Genomic DNA, 22,886 nt, shown 5'->3' on the forward strand with positions numbered 1-22,886 from the left:
AATTTACCCCTCCGCCATATGTTCCCTTTATAGAAATGCCCATATGTACCGTTACTGAAGGAAATATGCCCTAGAGGCAATAATAAAGTTGTTATTTTATATTTCCTTATTCATGATAAAGGTTTATTATTCATGCTATAATTGTATTGATCGGAAACCTAAATACATGTGTGAATACATAAACAAATACTGTGTCCCTAGTAAGCCTCTACTAGACTAGCTCGTTGATCAAAGATGGTTAAGGTTTCCTAACCATAGACATGTGTTGTCATTTGATAATGGGATCACATCATTAGGAGAATGATGAGATGGACAAGACCCATCCGTTAGCTTAGCATAATGATCGTTCAGTTTGTTGCTATTGCTTTCTTCATGTCAAATACATATTCCTTCGACTATGAGATTATGAAACTCCCGGGTACTGGAGGAATACCTTGTGTGCTATCAAACATCACAACATAACTGGGTGATCATAAAGATGCTCTACAGGTATCTCCGAAGGTGTTTGTTGAGTTGGCATAGATCAAGATTAGGATTTGTCACTCCGAGTATCGGAGAGGTATCTCTGGGTCCTCTCGGTAATACACATCATAAGCTTGCAAGCAAATGAATAAGGAGTTAGTCGTGAGGTGATGTATTATAGAACGAGTAAAGAGACTTGCCGGTAACGAGATTGAACTAGGTATGTAGATACCGATGATCGAATCTCGGGCAAGTAACATACCGATAGACAAAGGGAGTTACGTATGTTGTCATAACGGTTCGACCGATAAAGATCTTCGTAGAATATGTAGGAGCCAATATGGGCATCCAGGTTCCGCTATTGGTTATTGATCGGAGAGGTGTCTTGGTCATGTCTACATAGTTCTCGAACCCGAAGGGTCCGTACGCTTAACGTTTGTTGACGATATAGTGTTATATGATTTGGTGAGCGAATGTTTTTAGGAGTCCCAGATGAGATCACAGACATGACGAGGAGTCTCAAAATGGCTGAGAGGTAAATATTGATATATAGGACGATGGTATTTGGACACCGGAAGTGTTTTGGGACATATCGGGAAGGAATCGGGTCACTGGAAGGGGTTCCGGGCACCCCCCCGCAAGTTATGGGCTTAATGGGCCAAAGGGAGGGACAGACCAGCCCACTAGGGGGCTGGTCCGCCCCTCCACTTGTTTGGACAGCCCTAGGGAAGGAAAAGGGGAAGGGCCAGCCCCTCTCGCCTTTCCCTCTCATGGGAGAAAGGAAAGGGAGGGGCGGCACCCTCCCCTGCCTTTCCCCGCACTCCAAATAAGGGAAGAAGGGGACGCAGCTTGGGAGGGACCCCAAGTAGGATTCCTCCTACTTGGGAGCCTCCTTTGGCTGCTCCTCCCTCCCTCCCACCTATATATATGTGGAAGGGGGCGCCTAGCACACACCAGACAATTGCCTAGCCGTGTGCGGCGCCCCCTCCACCGTTTACACCCTTGGTCATATTTTCTTAGTGCTCAGGCGAAGCCCTGCGAGGATCACTTCACCATCAATGTCACCATACCTTTGTGCTACGGAACTCATCTACTACCTCGACGTCTTGCTGGATCAACAAGGTGATGGACATCATCGAGCTGAACGTGTGCAGAACGCGGAGGTGCCGTGCGTTCGGTACTTGATCAGTTGAAGCGCGAAGAAGTTTGACTACATCAACCGCGTTGAGAAATGCTTCCGCTTACGGTCTATGAGGGTACGTAGACACATTCTCCCCCTCGTTGCTATGCATCTTCATGGATAGATCATTGCGTGTGCGTAGATTTTTTTTGTTTTCCATGCAACGTTCCCCAACAGTGGCATCATGAGCCAGGTCTATGCGTAGATGATATGCATGAGTAGAACACAAAGAGTTGTGGGCGGTGATAGTCATACTACTTACCACCAACGTCTTATTTTAATTCGGCGGTATTGTGGGATGAAGTGGCCCGGACCAACCTTACATGTCCACGCTCATGAGACCGGTTCCACCGACAGACATGCAAATAGTTTTGTATAAAGGTGGCTGGCGGGTGTCTGTTTCTCCTGCTTTAGTTGAATCGAATTTGGATGCGGCCAGTCCTTGAAGAAGGTTAAAACAGCGAACTTGATAATTCACCATTGTGGTTTTTGCCGTAGGTAAGAACGGTTCTTGCTAGAAGCCCGTAGCAGCCACGTAAAACTTGCAACAACAAAGTAGAGGACGTCTAACTTGTTTTTGCAGGGTATGTTGTGATGTGATATGGTCAAGACATGATGTTATATACGTTATTGTATGAGATGATCACTTTTTGTAAGTTATCGGCAACCGGCAGGAGCCTTATGGTTGTCTCTTTATTGTATGAAATGCAAACGCCATGTAATTTCTTTAATTTATCACTATGCGTTAGTGATAGTTGTAGAAGCAATAGTTGGCGAGACGACCACGACGCAACGATGGAGATCAAGGTGTCGAGCCGGTGACGATGGAGATCATGACGATGCTTTGGAGATGGAGATCAAAAGCACAAGATGATGATGGCCATATCATGTCAGATATTTTGATTGCATGTGATGTTTATCTTTTTATGCATCTTATTTTACTTAGAACGGCGGTAGCATTATAAGATGATCCCTTCACTTAATTTCAAGGTAAAAGTGTTCCCCTGAGTATGCACCGTTGCTACAGTTTGTCGTTTCGAGACACCACGTGATGATCGGGTGTGATAGACTCTACGTTCACATACAACGGGTGTAAGACAGTTTTGCACATGCGAACTACTTGGGTTAAACTTGACGAGCCTAGCATGTACAGACATGGCCTCAGAACACTGGAGACCGAAAGGTCGAACTTAAGGAAATATGCCCTAGAGGCAATAATAAAGTTGTTATTTATATTTCCTTATATCATGATAAATGTTTATTATTCATGCTAGAATTGTATTAACTGGAAACTTAGTACATGTGTGAATACATAGACAAAACAGAGTGTCCCTAGTATGCCTCTACTTGACTAGCTTGTTAATGAAAGATGGTTATATTTCCTGACCATAGACATGTGTTGTCATTTGATGAACGGGATCACATCATTAGCGAATGATGTGTTGGACAAGATCCATCCGTTAGCTCAGCATAATGATCGTTTAGTTTTATTGGTATTGCTTTCATCATGACTTATACGTGTTCCTCTGACTATGAGATTATGCAACTCCCGAATACCGGAGGAACACGTGTGCTATCAAACGTCACAACGTAACTGGGTGATTATAAAGATGCTCAACAGATGTCTCCGAAGGTGTTTGTTGGGTTGGCATAGATCGAGATTAGGATTTGTCACTCCGTGTATTGGAGAGGTATCTCCGGGCCCTCTCGGTAATGCACATCACTATAAGCCTTGCAAGCAATGTGACTAATGAGTTAGTCACGGGATGATGCATTACGGAACGAGTAAAGAGACTTGCCGGTAACGAGATTGAACTAGGTATGAGGATACCGACGATCGAATCTCGGGCAAGTAACATACCGTTGAAAAAGGGAATAACGTATGTTGTTATGCGGTTTGACCGATAAAGATCTTCGTAGAATATGTAGGAACCAATATGAGCATCTAGGTTCCGCTATTGGTTATTGATCGGAGATGTGTCTCAGTCATGCCTACATAGTTCTCGAACCCGTAGGGTCTGCACGCTTAACGTTCGATGACGATTTGTATTATGAGTTATGTGATTTGATGACCGAAGTTTGTTCAGAGTCCCGGATGAGATCACGGACATGACGAGGAGTCTTGAAATGTTCAAGAGGTAAAGATTGATATATTGGAAGGTAGTATTCGGACACCAGAAGGGTTCTAGAGTGTATCGGGTACATACTGGAGTACCAGAGGGGTTACCGGAAACGCTCGGGGAAAGATATGGGCCTTATGGGCCATAGGAGCGAGGCTAACCAGCCCACAAGGGGCTGGTGCGCCCCCCACAAGGGAGGAGGCCGAATTGGACTTGGGAAAGGGGTGCTACCCCCCTTTCCTTCTCCTACTCCCTCTCCTTCCCCTTTTTCCCTTCCGGTAGAAGGAAAAAGGGTGGGGCCGAATCCTACTAGGACTAGAGTCCTAGTAGGACTCCCCTCTCCCTGGCGCACCCCTTGTTGGCCGACCTCCTCCTCCCCTCCTTTATATGCGGGGGCAGGGGGCACCCCAAAGGCACAATAGACAATCTCTTAGCCGTGTGCGGTGCCCCCTCCACAGAAACACACCTCGGTCATATCGTCGTAGTGCTTAGGCAAAGCCCTGCACCGGTAACTTCATCATCACCGTCGCCACACCGTCGTGCTGATGAAACTCTCCCTCGGCCTCAACTGGATCAAGAGTTCGAGGGACGTCACCGAGCTGAACGTGTGCAGATCGCGGAGGTGCCGTACGTTCGGTACTTGGATCGGTTGGATCGCGAAGACGTTCGACTACATCAACCGTGTTAGTAAACGCTTCCGCTTTCGGTCTATGGGGGTACGTGGACACACTCTCCCCTATCGTTGCTATGCTTCTCCTAGATAGATCTTGCGTGATCGTAGGAATTTTTTTGAAATACTACATTCCCCAACAGTGGCATCCGAGCCAGGTTTATGCGTAGATGTTATATGCACGAGTAGAACACAAAGAGTTGTGGGCGATAATAGTCATACTGTTTACCAGCAACGTCTTACTTTGATTCAGTGGTATTGTTGGATGAAGCGTCCCGGACCGACATTACATGACCACGTTCATGAGACTGGTTCTACCGACGTGCTTCGGACATAGGTGGCTAGCGGGTGTCTGTTTCTCCAACTTTAGTTGAATCGAGTTTGACTATGCTCGGTCCTTGTTGAAGGTTAAAATAGCACACTTGACGAAAAATCATTGTGGTTTTGATGCGTAGGTAAGAACGGTTCTTGCTAGAAGCCCGTAGCAGCCATGTAAAACTTGCAACAACAAAGTAGAGGACGTCTAACTTGTTTTTGCACGGCATGTTGTGATGTGATATGGTCAAGACGTGATGAGATATGAATTGTTGTATGAGATGATCATGTTTTGTTCAAGTTATCGGCAACTGGCAGGAGCCTTATGGTTGTCTCTTTATTGCATAAGATGCAAGCGCCATATAATTGCTTTACTCTATCGCTATGCGATAGCAATAGTTGCAAAAGCAATAGTTGGCGAGACGACCATGTGACGACACGTTGATAAAGATCAAGATGATGGAGATCGTGGTGTGATGCCAGTGACGATGGAGATCATGACGGTACTTTGGAGATGGAGAGCAAAGGCACAAGATGATGATGGCAATATCATGTCACATATTTTGATTGCATGTGATGTTTATCTTTTATGCATCTTATTTTGCTTAGTACGACGGTAGCATTATGAGATGATCCCTTACTAAAACTTCAAGGTATAAGTGTTCTCCCTGAGTAGGCACCGTTGTGACAGTTCTTCGTGCTGAGACACCACGTGATGATCGGGTGTGATAAGCTCTACGTTCACATACAACGGGTACAAGCCAGTTTTGCACATGCAGAATACTCGGGTTAAACTTGAAGAGCCTAGCATATGCAGATATGGCCTCGGAACACTGAGACCAAAAGGTCGAACGTGAATCATATAGTAGATATGATCAACATAGTGATGTTCACCATTGAAAGCTACTCCATCTCACGTGATGATCGGACATGGTTTAGTTGATATGGATCACGTGATCATTTAGATGACTAGAGGGATGTCTATCTAAGTGGGAGTTCTTAAGTAATAAGATTAATTGAACTTAAATTTATCATGAACTTAGTCCTGGTAGTATTTGTATATCTATGTTGTAGATCAATTTCTCGCGTATAGCTTCCCCGTTTTATTTATGATATGTTTCTAGAGAAAACTAAGTTGAAAGTTGATAGTAGCAATGATGTGGACTAGGTCTGTGATCTGAGGATTATCCTCATTGCTTCACAGAAGAATTATGTCCTTGATGCACCGCTAGGTGACAGAACTATTGCAGGAGAAAATGCAGACATTATGAACGTTTGACAAGCTCGGTATGATGACTACTTGATAGTTTAGTGCACCATGCTTTACGTGTTAGAACCGGGACCTCAAATTTTTTTTGAAACGCCATGGAGCATATGAGATGTTCCAAGAGTTGAAATTGGTATTTCAGACTCATACCCGAGTCGAGAGGTATGAGACCTCCGACAAGTATTTTTCCCTACAAGATGGAGGAGAATAGCTCAACCAGTGAGCATGTGCTCAGAATGTATGAGTACTACAATCGCTTGAATCAAGTGGGAGTTAATCTTCCAGATAACATAGTGATTGACAAATTTTTCTAGTCACTATCACCAAGTTACTGGAACTTCGTGATGAACTGTAATATGCAAGGGATGACGAAAACGATTCCCCGAGCTCTTCGCGATGCTGAAATCGGCGAAGGTAGAAATGAAGAAAAGCATCAAGTGTTGATGGTTGACAAGACCACTAGTTTCAAGTAAAAGGGCAAGGGAAAGAAAGGGAACTTCAAGAAGAATGACAAGCAAGTTGCCACTCCCATGAAGAAGCCCAAAGCTAGACTCAAGCCTGCAACTGAGTGCTTCTACTACAAAGGAAATGGTCACTGCAAGCGGAACTGCCCCAAATACTTGGCGGATAAGAAGGATGGCAAAGTGAACAAAAGTATATATGATATACATGTTATTGATGTGTACTTTACTAGTATTCATAGTAGCCCCTGGTTATTTGATACTGGTTCAGTTGCTATGATCAGTAACTTGAAACGGGAGTTATAAAATGAACAGAGACTAGTTGAGGGCAAAGTGACGATGTGTGTTGGAAGTGATTCCAAGGTTGATAAGATCACCATCGCACACTCCCTTTACCTTTGGGATTAGTGTTGAACCTAAAATAAATGTTATTTGGTGTTTGCGTTGAGCATAATATGATTGGATCATGTTTATTGCAATACGGTTATTCATTTAATTCAAAGAATAATTGTTATTCTGTTTACATGAACAAAACCTTCTGTGGTCATACACCCAAGGTGAATGGTTTATTGAATCTCGATTTTAGTGATACACATATTCATAATATTGAAGCCAAAAGATGCAAGGTTAATAATGATAGTGCAACTTATTTGTGGCACTGCCGTTTAGGTCATATTGGTGTAAAGTGCATGAAGAAACTCCATGCTGGTGGGCTTTTGGAATCACTTGATGCTTGCGAACCATGCCTCATGGGAAAGATGACTAAGACTCTGTTCTCTGGAACAATGGAGCGAGCCACTGGAAATAATACATACCGATATATGCGGTCCGATGAGTGTTGAGGCTCGCGGTGGGTATCGTTATTTTCTGACCTTCACAGATGATTTGAGCAGATATGGGTATATCTACTTAATGAAACACAAGTCTGAAACATTTGAAAAGTTCAAAGAATTTCAGAGTGAAATTGAGAATCATCGTAACAAGAAAATAAAGTTTCTACGATTTGATCACGGAGGCGAATATTTGAGTTACGAGTTTGGCCTTCATTTGAAACAATGTGGAATAGTTTCACAACTCACGCCACCTAGAACACCACAGCGTAATGGTGTGTCCGAACGTCGTAACCGTACTTTATTAGATACAGTGCGATCTATGATGTCTCTTACCGATTTACCACTATTGTTTTGGGGTTATGCATTAGAGACAGCTGCATTCACGTTAAATAGGGCACCGTCTAAAAATCCGTTGAGACGACACCGTATGAACTGTGGTTTAGTAAGAAACCTAACCTGTCGTTTCTTAAAGTTTGGGGTCGCGATGCTTATGTGAAAAAGTTTCAGCCTGATAAGCTCAAACCCAAATCGGAGAAGTGCGTCTTCATAGGATACCCAAAAGAAACTGTTGGGTACACCTTCTAGCACAGATCCAAAGGCAAGATCTTTGTTGCTAAGAGTGGATCCTTTCTAGAGAAGGAGTTTCTCTCGAAAGAAGTGAGTGGGAGGAAAGTAGAACTTGATGAGGTAATTGTACCTTCTCTTGAATTGGAAAGTAGCTCATCACTGAAATCAGTTCCAGTGATGCCTACACCAATTAGTGAGGAAGTTAATGATGATGATCATGAAACTTCAGATCAAGTTACTGCCGAACCTCGTAGGTCAACCAGAGTACGATCCGCACCAGAGTGGTACGGTAGTCCTGTTCTGGAAGTCATGTTGCTAGACCATGATGAACCTACGAACTATGAGGAAGCGATGATGAGCCCAGATTCCGACAGATGGCTTGAGGCCATGAAATCTGAGATAGAATCCATGTATGAGAACAAAGTGTGGACTTTGATGGACTTGCCCAATGATTAGCAAGCCATTGAGAATAAATGGATCTTCAGGAAGAAGACGGACGCTGATAGTAGTCTTACTATCTACAAAGCTCGACTTGTCGAAAAGGGGTTTTGATAAATTCAAGATGTTGACTACGATGAGATTTTCTCACTCGTATCGATGCTTAAAGTATGTCCGAATCATGCTAGCAATTGCCACATTTTATGAAATTTGACAAATGGATATCAAAACTGCATTCCTTAATGTATTTATTAAAGAAGAGTTGTATATGATAGAACCAGAAGGTTTTGTCAATCCTAAAGGTGCTAACAAAATGTGGAAGCTCCAGCGATCCATCTATGGACTGGTGCAAGCATCTCGGAGTTGGAATATACGCTTTGATAAGTTGATCAAAGCATATAGTTTTATACAGACTGGCGGTGAAGCCTGTATTTACAAGAAAGTGAGTGGGAGCACTACAACCTTTATGATAAGTATATGTGAATGACATATTGTTGATCGGAAATGATGTAGAATTTTCTGGAAAGCATAAAAGAGTGTTTGAAAGGAGTTTTTCAAAGAAAGACCTCAGTGAAGCTGCTTACATATTGGGCATCAAGATCTATAGAGATAGATCAAGACGCTTGGTAAGATTTTTCAATGAGTACATACCTTGACAAGATATTTGAAGTAGTTCAAAATGGAACAGTCAAAGAAGGAGTTCTTGCTATATTGCAAGGTGTAAAGTTGAGTAAGACTCAAAACACGACCACGACAGAAAATAGAAAGAGAATGAAAGTCATCCCCTATGCCTCAGCCATATGTTCTATAAAGTATGCTATGTTGTATACCAAACCTATTGTGTACCTTGCCATGAGTTTGGCAAGGGGGTACGATATTGATCCAGGAGTGGATCTCTTGAAAGCGGTCAAAATTATCCTTAGAAGACTAAGGAGATATTTCTCGGTTATGGAGGTGATAAAGAGTTCGTCATAAAGAGTTACGCCGATGCAAGCTTTTACACCGATCCGGATGACTCTGAGTCTCAATCTGGATACATATTGAATGTGAGAGCAATGAGCTAAAGTAGCTCCATGCAGAGCATTGTAGACATAGAAAATTTGCAAAATACATACGGCTCTGAATGTGACAGACCCATTGACTAAGCTTCTCTCACAAGCAAAACATGATCACACCTTAGTACTCTTTGGGTGTTAATCACATAGCGATGTGAACTAGATTATTGACTCTAGTAAAACCCTTTGGGTATTAGTCACATGGCGATGTGAACTAATCACATGATGATGTGAACTATTGGTGTTAAATCACATGGCGATGTGAACTAGATTATTGACTCTAGTGCAAGTGGGAGACTGAAGGAAATATGCCCTAGAGGCAATAATAAAGTTGTTATTTATATTTCCTTATATCATGATAAATGTTTATTATTCATGCTAGAATTGTATTAACCGGAAAGTTAGTACATGTGTGAATACATAGACAAAACAGAGTGTCCCTAGTATGCCTCTACTTCAGTAGCTCGTTAATCAAAGATGGTTATGTTTCCTGACCATAGACATGTGTTGTCATTTGATAAATGGGATCACATCACTAGAGAATGATGTGATGGACAAGACCCATCTGTTAGCTTAGCATAATGATCGTTTAGTTTTATTGCTATTGCTTTCATCATGACTTATACATGTTCCTCTGACTATGAGATTATGCAATGCTACCTCTGTTGGGGAACGTAGTAATTTCAAAAAAATTCCTACGCACACGCAAGATCATGGTGATGCATAGCAACGAGAGGGGAGAGTGTTGTCCACGTACCCTCATAGACCGACAGCGGAAGCGTTATCACAACGCGGTTGATGTAGTCGTACGTCTTCACGATCCGACCGATCAAGTACCGAACGTATGGCACCTCCGAGTTCTACACACGTTCAGCTCGATGACGTCCCTCGAACTCCGATCCAGCCGAGTGTTGAGGGAGAGTTTCGTCGGCACGACGGTGTGGTGACGATGATGACGTTACACCGACGCAGGGCTTCGCTTAAGCTCCGCAACGGTATTATCGAGGTGTAATATGGTGGAGGGGGGCACCGCACACGGCTAAGAGATCTCAAGGATCAATTGTTGTGTCTCTAGGGTGCCCCCCTGCCCCCGTATATAAAGGAGCAAGGGAGGAGGAGGCCGGCCCTAGGAGGGGGCGCACCAAGTGTGGAGTCCTACTAGGACTCCCTAGTCCTAGTAGGATTCCACCTCCCATATGGAATAGGAAAAGAGGAAGGGAAAAAGAGAAGGAAGGAAGGGGGCGCCCCCCTTCCCTGGTCCAATTCGGACCAGACCAAGGGGAGGGGTGCGGCCACCCTTGAGGCCCTTTTTCTTCTTTCCCGTCTGGCCCAATAAGGCCCAATACGTATTCCGGTAACTCTCCCGTACTCCGAAAAATACCCGAATCACTCGGAACCTTTCCGAAGTCCGAATATAGTCGTCCAATATATCGATCTTTATGTCTCGACCATTTCGAGACTCCTCGTCATATCCCCGATCTCATCCGGGACTCCGAACTCCTTCGGTACATCAAAACTCAATAAAACTGTCATCATAACGTTAAGCGTGCGGACCCTACGGGTTCGAGAACTATGTAGACATGACCGAGACACGTCTCCGGTCAATAACCAATAGCGGGACCTGGATGCCCATATTGGCTCCCACATATTCTACGAAGATCTTTATCGGTCAGACCGCATAACAACATACGTTGTTCCCTTTGTCACCGGTATGTTACTTGCCCGAGATTTGATCGTCGGTATGTTGATACCTAGTTCAATCTCGTTACCGGCAAGTCTCTTTACTCGTTCCGTAACACATCATCCCGCAACTAACTCATTAGTCACAATGCTTGCAAGGCTTATAGTGATGTGCATTACCGAGTGGGCCCAGAGATACCTCTCCGACAATCGTAGTGACAAATCCTAATCTCGAAATACGCCAACCCAACAAGTACCTGTGGAGACACCTGTAGAGCACCTTTATAATCACCCATTTACGTTGTGACGTTTGGTAGCACACAAAGTGTTCCTCCGGTAAACGGGAGTTGCATAATCTCATAGTCATAGGAACATGTATAAGTCATGAAGAAAGCAATAGCAACATACTAAACGATCGGGTGCTAAGCTAATGGAATGGGTCAAGTCAATCACGTCATTCTCCTAATGAGGTGATCCCGTTAATCAAATGACAACTCTTGTCTATGGCTAGGAAACATAACCATCTTTGATTAACGAGCTAGTCAAGTAGAGGCATACTAGTGACACTCTGTTTGTCTATGTATTCACACATGTATTATGTTTCCAGTTAATACAATTCTAGCATGAATAATAAACATTTATCATGATATAAGGAAATAAATAATAACTTTATTATTGCCTCTAGGGCATATTTCCTTGAGTCTCCCACTTGCACTAGAGTCAATAATCTAGTTCACATCGCCATGTGATTTAACATGAATAGTTCACATCACCATGTGATTAACACCCATAGTTCACATCGTTACGTGACCATCACCCAAAGGGTTTACTAGAGTCAGTAATCTAGTTCACATCGCTATGTGATTAACACCCAAAGAGTACTAAGGTGTGATCATGTTTTGCTTGTGAGATAATTTTAGTCAACTGGTCTGTCACATTCAGATCCGTAAGTATTTTGCAAATTTCTATGTCTACAATGCTCTGCATGGAGCTAATCTAGCTAATTGCTCCCACTTTCAATATGTATGTAGACCGAGACTTAGAGTCATCTAGATTAGTGTCAAAACTTGCATCGACGTAACCTTTTACGACGAGCCTTTTGTCACTTCCATAATCGAGAAACATATCCTTATTCCAGTAAGGATAATTTTGACCGCTGTCCAGTGATCTACTCCTAGATCACTATTGTACTCCCTTGCCAAAATCAGTGTAGGGTATACAATAGATCTGGTACATAGCATGGCATACTTTATAGAACCTATGGCCCAGGCATAGGGAATGACTTTCATTCTTTTTCTATCTTCTGCCGTGGTCGGGCTTTGAGTCTTACTCAATTTCACACCTTGTAACACAGGCAAGAAACTCTTTCTTTGACTGTTCCATTTTGAACCACTTCAAAATCTTGTTAAGGTATGTACTCATTGAAAAAACTTATCAAGCGTCTTGATCTATCTCTATAGATCTTGATGCTCAATATGTAAGCAGCTTCACCGAGGTCTTTCTTTGAAAAACTCCTTTCAAACACTCCTTTATGCTTTGCAGAATAATTCTACATTATTTCCGATCAACAATATGTCATTCACATATACTTATCAGAAATGTTGTAGTGCTCCCACTCACTTTCTTGTAAATATAGGCTTCACCGCAAGTCTGTATAAAACTATATCCTCTGATCAACTTATCAAAGCGTATATTCCAACTCCGAGATACTTGCACCAGTCCATAGATGGATCGCTGGAGCTTGCATATTTTGTTAGCACCTTTAGGATTGACAAAACCTTCTGGTTGCATCATATACAACTCTTCTTTAATAAATCAATTAAGGAATGCAGTTTTGTTTATCCATTTGCCATATTTCATAAAATGCGGCAATTGCTAACATGATTCAGACAGACTTAAGCATAGATACGAGTGAGAAACTCTCATCGTAGTCAACACCTTGAACTTGTCGAAAAAACCTTTTTGCGACAATTCTAGCTTTGTAGATAGTAACACTACTATCAGCGTCCGTCTTCCTCTTGACGATCCATTTATTCTCAATTGCTTGCCGATCATCGGGCAAGTCAACCAAAGTCCACACTTTGTTCTCATACATGGATCTCATCTCAGATTTCATGGCCTCAAGCCATTTTGCGGAATCTGGGCTCACCATCGCTTCCTCATAGTTCGTAGGTTCGTCATGGTCAAATAACATGACCTCCAGAACAGGATTACCATACCACTCTGGTGTGGATGTCACTCTGGTTTACCTACGAGGTTTGGTAGTAACTTGATCTGAAGGTACATGATCATCATCATTAACTTCCTCACTAATTGGTGTAGAAGTCACATGAACAGATTTCTGTGATCCAATAAGGGAGCAGGTACAGTTACCTCATCAAGTTCTACTTTCTTCCCACTCACTTCTTTCGAGAAAAAACTCCTTCTCTAGAAAGGATCCATTCTTAGCAACGAATGTCTTGCCTTCGGATCTGTGATAGAAGGTGTACCCAACTGTCTCCTTTGGGTATCCTATGAAGACACATTTCTCCGATTTGGGTTTGAGCTTATCAGGATGAAACTTTTTCACATAAGCATCGCAACCCCAAACTTTAAGAAACGACAACTTTGGTTTCTTGCCAAACCACAGTTCATAAGGCGTCGTCTCAACGGATTTTGATGGTGCCCTATTTATCGTGAATGTAGCTGTCTCTAATGCATAACCCCAAAACGATAGTGGTAAATTGGTAAGAGACATCATAGATTGCGCTATATCCAATAAAGTACGGTTATGACGTTCGGACACACCATGATGCTGTGGTGTTCCAGGTGGCGTGAGTAGTGAAACTATTTCACTTTGTTTTAACTGAAGGCCAAACTTGTAACTCAAATATTTTACCTCTGCGATCATATCGTAGAAACTTTTATTTTCTTGTTACGATGATTCTCCAATTCACTCTGAAATTCTTTGAACTTTTCAAATGTTTCAGACTTGTGTTTCATCAAGTAGATATACCCATATCTGCTCAAATCATCTGTGAAGGTCAGGAAATAATGATACCTGCTACGAGCCTCAATATTCATCGGGCCACATACATCTGTATGTATGATTTCCAACAAATCTGTTGCTCTCTCCATAGTTTCGGAGAATGGCGTTTTAGTCATCTTGCCCATGAGGCACGGTTCGCAAGCATCAAGTGATTCATAATCAAGTGATTCCAAAATCCCATCAGAATGGAGTTTCTTCATGCGCTTTACACCAATATGACCTAAACGGCAGTGCCACAAATAAGTTGCACTATCATTATTAACTTTACATATTTTGGCTTCAATATTATGATGATGTGTATCACTACGATCGAGATCCAACAAACCATTTTCGTTGGTGTGTATGACCATAGAAGGTTTTTATTCATGTAAACAGAACAACAATTGTTCTCTAACTTAAATGAATAACCGTATTGCAATAAACATGATCAAATCATATTCATGCTCAACGCAAACACCAAATAACACTTATTTAGTTTCAACACTAATCCCGAAAGTATAGGGAGTGTGCGATGATGATCATATCAATCTTGGAACTACTTCCAACACACATCGTCACCTCGCCTTTTTACTAGTCTCTGTTTATTCTGCAACTCCCGTTTCGAGTTACTACTCTTTAGCAACTGAACCAGTCAATTACCGAGGGGTTGCTATAAACACTAGTAAAGTACACATCAATAATCTGTATATCAAATATACCTTTGTTCACTTTTACTAGTCTCTGTTTATTCTGCAACTCCCGTTTCGAATTACTACTCTTAGCAACTGAACCAGTATCAATTACCGAGGGGTTGCTATAAACACTAGTAAAGTACACATCAATAATCTGTATATCAAATATACCTTTGTTCACTTTGCCATCCTTCTTATCCACCAAATAGTTGGGGTAGTTCTGCTTCCAGTGACCAGTCCCTTTGCAGTAGAAGCACTTAGTCTCAGGCTTAGGACCAGACTTAGGCTTCTTCACTTGAGCAGCAACTTGCTTGCCGTTCTTATTGAAGTTCCCCTTCTCCCTTTGCCCTTTTTCTTGAAACTAGTGGTCTCGTCAACCATCAACACTTGATGTTTTTCTTGATTTCTACCTTCGTCGATTTCAACATCATGAAGAGCTCGGGAATTACTTTCGTCATCCCTTGCATACTATAGTTCATCACGAAGTTCTACTAACTTGGTGATGGTGACTAGAGAATTCTGTCAATCACTATTTTATCTGCAAGATTAACTCCCACTTGATTCAAGCGATTGTAGTACCCAGACAATCTGAGCACATGCTCACTAGTTGAGCGATTCTCCTCCATCTTTTAGCTATAGAACTTGTTGGAGACTTCATATCTCCCAACTCGGGTATTTGCTTGAAATATTAACTTCAACTCCTGGAACATCTCATATGGTCCATGACGTTCAAAACGTCTTTGAAGTCCCGATTCTAAGCCGTTAAGCATGGTGCACTAAACTATCAAGTAGTCATCATATTGAGCTAGCCAAACGTTCATAACGTCTGCATCTGCTCCTGCAATAGGTCTGTCACCTAGCGGTGCATCAAGGACATAATTTTTCTGTGTAGCAATGAGGATAATCCTCAGATCACGGATCCAATCCGCATCTTTGCTACTAACATCTTTTAACACAATTTTCTCCAGGAACATATCAAAAATAAAACAGGGAAGCAACAACGCGAGCTATTGATCTACAACATAATTTGCAAAATACTACCAGGACTAAGTTCATGATAAATTTAAGTTCAATTAATCATATTACTTAAGAACTCCCACTTAGATAGACATCCCTCTAATCCTCTAAGTGATCACGTGATCCATATCAACTAAACCATGTCCGATCATCACGTGAGATGGAGTAGTTTCAACGGTGAACATCACTATGTTGATCATATCTACTATATGATTCACGCTCGACCTTTCGGTCTCCGTGTTCCGAGGCCATATCTGTTATATGCTAGGCTCGTCAAGTTTAACCTGAGTATTCTGCGTGTGCAACTGTTTTGCACCCGTTGTATTTGAACGTAGAGCCTATCACACCCGATCATCACGTGGTGTCTCAGCACGAAGAACTTTCGCAACGGTGCATACTCAGGGAGAACACTTATACTTTGATAATTTAGTGAAGGATCATCTTATAATGCTACCGTCAAACAAAGCAAGATAAGATGCATAAAGGATTAACATCACATGCAATCAATATAAGTGATATGATATGGCCATCATCATCTTGTACTTGTGATCTCCATCTCCGAAGCACCGTCATGATCACCATCGTCACCGGCGCGACACGTTGATCTCCATCGTTGCATCGTTGTCGTCTTGTCAATCTTATGCTTCTACGACTATCGCTACAGCTTAGTGATAAAGTAAAGCATTACATGGCGATTGCATTGCATACAATAAAACGACAACCATATGGCTCCTGCCAGTTGCCGATAACTCGGTTACAAAACATGATCATCTCATACAACAAATTATATCACATCATGTCTTGACCATATCACATCACAACATGCCCTGCAAAAACAAGTTAGACATCCTCTACTTTGTTGTTGCAAGTTTTACGTGGCTGCTACGGGCTTAGCAAGAACCGTTCTTACCTACGCATCAAAACCACAACGATAGTTTGTCAAGTTGGTGCTGTTTTAACCTTCGCAAGGACCGGGCGTAGCCACACTCGGTTCAACTAAAGTGAGAGAGACAGACACCCGCCAGTCACCTTTAAGTAACGAGTGCTCGCAACGGTGAAACCAGTCTCACGTAAGCGTACGCGTCATGTCGGTCCGGGCCGCTTCATCTCACAATACCGCTGAACCAAAGTATGACATGCTGGTAAGCAGTATGACTTATATCGCCCACAACTCACTTGTGTTCTACTCGTGCATAGCATCAACGCATAAAACTAGGCTCGGATGCCACTGTTGGGGAACGTAGTAATTTCACAAAATTTCCTACGCACACGCAAGATCATGGTGATGCATAGCAACGAGAGGGGAGAGTGTTGTCCACGTACCCTCGTAGGCCGACAGCGGAAGCGTTATCACAACGCGGTTGATGTAGTCGTACGTCTTCACGATCCGACCGATCAAGTACCGAACGTACGGCACCTCCGAGTTCTACACACGTTCAGCTCGATGACGTCCCTCGAACTCCGATCCAGCCGAGTGTTGAGGGAGAGTTTCGTCAGCACGACGGTGTGGTGACGATGATGATGTTACACCGACGCTGGGCTTCGCCTAAGCTCCGCAACGGTATTATCGAGGTGTAATATGGTGGAGGGGGGCACCGCACACGGCTAAGAGATCTCAAGGATCAATTGTTGTGTCTCTGGGGTGCCCCCCTGCCCCCGTATATAAAGGAGCAAGGGAGGAGGAGGCCGGCCCTAGGAGGGGGCGCACCAAGTGTGGAGTCCTACTAGGACTCCCTAGTCCTAGTAGGATTCCACCTCCCATATGGAATAGGAAAAGAGGAAGGGAAAAAGAGAAGGAAGGAAGGGGGCGCCCCCCTTCCCTAGTCCAATTCGGACCAGACCAAGGGGAGGGGTGCGGCCACCCTTGAGGCCCTTTTTCTTCTTTCCCGTATGGCCCAATAAGGCCCAATACGTATTCCGGTAACTCTCCGGTACTCCGAAAAATACCCGAATCACTCGGAACCTTTCCGAAGTCCGAATATAGTCGTCCAATATATCGATCTTTACGTCTCAACCATTTCGAGACTCCTCGTCATACCCCCGATCTTATCCGGGACTCCGAACTCCTTCGGTACATCAAAACTTAATAAAACTGTCATCGTAACGTTAAGCGTGCGGACCCTACGGGTTCGAGAACTATGTAGACATGACCGAGACACGTCTCCGGTCAATAACCAATAGCGGGACCTGGATGCCCATATTGGCTCCCACATATTCTACGAAGATCTTTATCGGTCAGACCGCATAACAACATACGTTGTTCCCTTTGTCACCGGTATGTTACTTGCCCGGGATTTGATCGTCGGTATCTCGATACCTAGTTCAATCTCGTTACCGGCAAGTCTCTTTACTCGTTCCGTAACACATCATCCCGCAACTAACTCATTAGTCACAATGCTTGCAAGGCTTATAGTGATGTGCATTACCGAGTGGGCCCAGAGATACCTCTCCGACAATCGTAGTGACAAATCCTAATCTCGAAATACGCCAACCCAACAAGTACCTTTGGAGACACCTGTAGAGCACCTTTATAATCACCCATTTACGTTGTGACGTTTGGTAGCACACAAAGTGTTCCTCCGGTAAACGGGAGTTGCATAATCTCATAGTCATAGGAACATGTATAAGTCATGAAGAAAGCAATAGCAACATACTAAACGATCTGATGGTAAGCTAATGGAATGGGTCAAGTCAATCACGTCATTCTCCTAATGAGGTGATCCCGTTAATCAAATGACAACTCTTGTCTATGGCTAGGAAACATAACCATCTTCGATTAACGAGCTAGTCAAGTAGAGGCATACTAGTGACACTCTGTTTGTCTATGTATTCACACATGTATTATGTTTCCGGTTAATACAATTCTAGCATGAATAATAAACATTTATCATGATATAAGGAAATAAATAATAACTTTATTATTGCCTCTAGGGCATATTTCCTTCAACCTCTTGAGCATGCGTTGGTTTTCCCTTAAAGAGGAAAGGGTGATGCAGCAAAGTAGCGTAAGTATTTCCCTCAGTTTTTGAGAACCAAGGTATCAATCTAGTAGGATACAATGCGCAAGTCACCTAGTACCTGCACAAACAATCAAGAACCTTGCAACCAACGCGATAAAGGGGTTGTCAATCCCTTCATGGCCACTCGCAAAAGTGAGATCTGATAAAGATAATAAGATAATATTTTTGGTATTTTTGTTGTATAGATTGGAAAGTAAAGATTGCAAAAATAGGAAACGAGATGCAATGTAAATAAAGGAGATGCAATATAATAAGAAGGAGACCCGAGGCCATAGGTTTCACTAGTGGCTTCTCTCAAGATAGCATGTATTACGGTGGGTGAACAAATTACTGCCGAGCAATTGATAGAAAAGCGCATAGTTATGAAGATATCTAAGGCAATGATCATGAATATAGGCATCACGTCCGTGTCAAGTAGACCGAAACGATTCTGCATCTACTAGTATTACTCCACACATCGATCACTATCCAGCATGCATCTAGAGTATTAAGTTCATAAGAACGGAGTAACGTATTAAGCAAGATGACATGATGTAGAGGGATAAACTCAAGCAATATGATATAAACCCCATATTTTTATCCTCGATGGCAACAATACAATACGTGCCTTGCTGCCCCTGCTGTCACTGGGAAAGGACACCGCAAGATTGAACCCAAAGCTAAGCACTTCTCCCATTGCAAGAAAGATCGATCTAGTAGGACAAACTAAACCGATAATTCGAAGAGACTTACAAAGATATCAAATCATGCATAAGAATTCAGAGAAGAACCAAATAATATTCATAGATAATCAAGTTCATAAATGCACAATTCATCGGATCTCGGCAAACACACCGCAAAAGAGTATTACATCGAATAGATCTCCAAGAACATCGAGGAGAACTTTGTATTGAGAACCAAAGAGAGAGAAGATGCCATCTAGCTAATAACTATGGACCCGAAGGTCTGTGGTAAACTACTCACGCTTCATCGGAGAGGCTATGGTGTTGATGTAGAATCCCTCCGTGATCGATTCACCCTCCGACAGATCGTCGGAAAAGGCCCCAAGATGGGAACTCACAGGTACAGAAGGTTGCGGCGGTGGAAAAGTGGTTTCGTGGCTCCCCCTAATGTTTTTAGGGTATAAGAGTATATATAGGCGAAAGAAGTACGTTGGTGGAGCTCCATGGGGCCCATGATGGTGGGGGCGCACCTACCCCGCTGGGCGCGCCCTCCTGCCTCGTGGCCGCCTCGCGGAGTTCCAAACTTCAACTCCAAGTCTTCTGGATTGCGTTTGTTCCAAGAAAGATCATCGCGAAGGTTTCATTCCGTTTGGTATTCCTTTTCTGCAAAACACTGAAATAGGCAAAAAACCGAAACTGGCACTGGGCCTTCGGTTAATAGGTTAGTCCCAAAAATAATATAAAAGAGCATATTAAAGCCCATTAAACATCCAAAACAGATAATATAATAGCATGGAACAATCAAAAATTATAGATACGTTGGAGACGTATCATGCAACCCCCGAATACTGGAGGAACACCTTGTGTGCTATCAAACGTCACAACATAACTGGGTGATTATAAAGATGCTCTATAGATGTCTCCGAAGGTGTTTGTTGGGTTGGCATAGATCGAGATTAGGATTTGTCACTCCGTGTATCGGAGAGGTATCTCTGGGCCCTCTCGGTAATGCACATCACTCTAAGCCTTGCAAGCAATGTGACTAATGAGTTTGTCACAGGATGATGCATTACGGAACGAGTAAAGAGACTTGCCGGTAACAAGATTGAACTAGGTATGAGGATACCGACGATCGAATCTCGGGTAAGTAACATACCGATGACAAAGGGAATAACGTATGTTGTTATGTGGTTTGACTGATAAAGATCTTCGTAGAATATGTAGGAACCAGTATGAGCATCCAGGTTCCGCTATTGAATATTGACCGGAGATGTGTCTTGGTCATGTCTACATAGTTCTCGAACCCGTAGGGTCCGCACGCTTAACGTTCGATGACGATTTGTATTATGTGATTTGATGAAAAGTTTGTTCAGAGTCCCGGATGAGATCACGGACATGACGAGGAGTCTCAAAATGTTCGAGAGGTAAAGATTGATATATTGGAAGGTAGTATTCGGACACTGGAAGGGTTCTGGAGTGTATCGGCTACATACCGGAGTACCGGAGGGGTTACCGGAACCCCCAGGGGAAAGATATGGACCTTATGGGCCATAGGAGGGAGGCTAACCAGCCCACAAGGGGCTGGTGTGCCCCCCCCACAAGGGAGGAGGCCAAATTGGACTTGGGAAAGGGGCGCCACCCCCATTTCCTTCTCCTACTCCCTCTCCTTCCCCTTTTTCCCTTCCGGTAGAAGGAAAAAAAGGGTGGGGCTGAATCCTACTAGAACTGGAGTCCTAGTAGGACTACCCTCTCCCTAGCGTGCCCCTTGTTGGCCGGCCTCCTCCTCCCCTTCTTTATATACGGGGGCAGGGGCACCCCAAAGGCACAACAGACAATCTCTTAGACGTGTGCGGTGCCGCCCTTCACAGAAACACACCTCGGTCATATCGTCGTAGTGCTTAGGCGAAGCCCTGTGCCGGTAACTTCATCATCACCGTCGCCACACCGTCGTGCTGATGAAACTCTCCCTCTGCCTCAACTGGATCAAGAGTTCGAGGGACGTCACCGAGCTGAACGTGTGCAGATCGCGGAGGTGCCGCACGTTCGGTACTTGGATCAGTTGGATCGTGAAGACGTTCGACTACATCAACCGCGTTACTAAACGCTTCCGCTTTCGGTCTACGAGGGTACGTGGACACACTCTCCCCGCTCGTTTCTATGCTTCTCCTAGATAGATCTTGCATGATCGTAGGAATTTTTTGAAATACTACATTCCCCAACACGAACATGAATCATATAGTAGATATGATCAACATAGAGATGTTCACCATTGATGACTACCCCATCTCACGTGATGATCGGACATGGGTTAGTTGATTTGGACTATGTATCACTTAGATAAACTTGAGGGATGTTTATTTAAGAGGGAGTTCATTTGTAATTTGATTAATTGAACTTAATTTATCATGAACTTAGTCTTGCTAGTATTTGCATATCTATGTTGTAGATCAATAGCTCGCGATTTAGGTCCCTTATTTTTGATATGATCCTAGAGAAAACTAAGTCGAAAGATGATGGTAAAAATAATGCGGACTAGGTCCGTGATATGAGGATTATCCTCATTGCTGCATAGAAGAATTATGTCCTTGATGCACCGCTAGGTGACAGACCTATTGCAGGAGCAGATGCAAACGTTATGAACGTTTGGCAAGCTCGGTATGATAACTACTGAATAGTTTAGTGCGCCATGCTTTACGGCTTTGAACCGGGACTTCAAAAACGTTTTGAATGCCACAAAGCATATGAGATGTTCCAAGAGCTGAAATTAGTATTTTAGACTCATGCCCATGTCGAGAGGTATGAGATCCCTAACAAGTACATTGCCTACAAGATGGAGGAGAATAGCTCAGCCAATGAGCATGTGCTCAGAATGTCTGGGTACTACAATCGATTGAATCAAGTGGGAGTTAATCTTCCAGATAAGATAGCGATTGACAGAGTTCTCTGGTCACTATCACAAATTTACTAGAACCTCGTGTTGAACTATAATATGCAAGGGATGACGAAAACGATTCCCAAGCTCTTCGTGATGCTGAAATTGGTGATGGTAGAAATCAAGACAGAGCATCAAGTGTTGATGATTAACAAGACCACTATTTTCAAGAAAAAGAGCAAGGTACAAAAATGAAACTTCAAGAAGAATGGCAAGCAAGTTGTCACTCTCGAGAAGAAGCCCAAAGCTGGACCCAAGCCTGAAACTGAGTGCTTCTACTGCAAAGGAAACGCTCACTAGAAGCGGAACTGCCCCAAATACTTGGCGGATAAGAAGGATGGCAAAGTGAACAAAGGTATATTTGATATACATTATTGACGTGTACTTTACTAGTATTCATAGTAGCCCCTGGTATTTGATACCGGTTCAGTTGCTCAGATTAGTAACTCAAAACAGGAGTTACAAAATGAATAGAGACTATTTGAGGGCGAAGTGATTATGTGTGTTG

This window comes from Aegilops tauschii, chromosome 7 (genome assembly GCF_002575655.3).
Source record: "Aegilops tauschii subsp. strangulata cultivar AL8/78 chromosome 7, Aet v6.0, whole genome shotgun sequence".
Lineage (NCBI taxonomy): Eukaryota > Viridiplantae > Streptophyta > Magnoliopsida > Poales > Poaceae > Aegilops > Aegilops tauschii.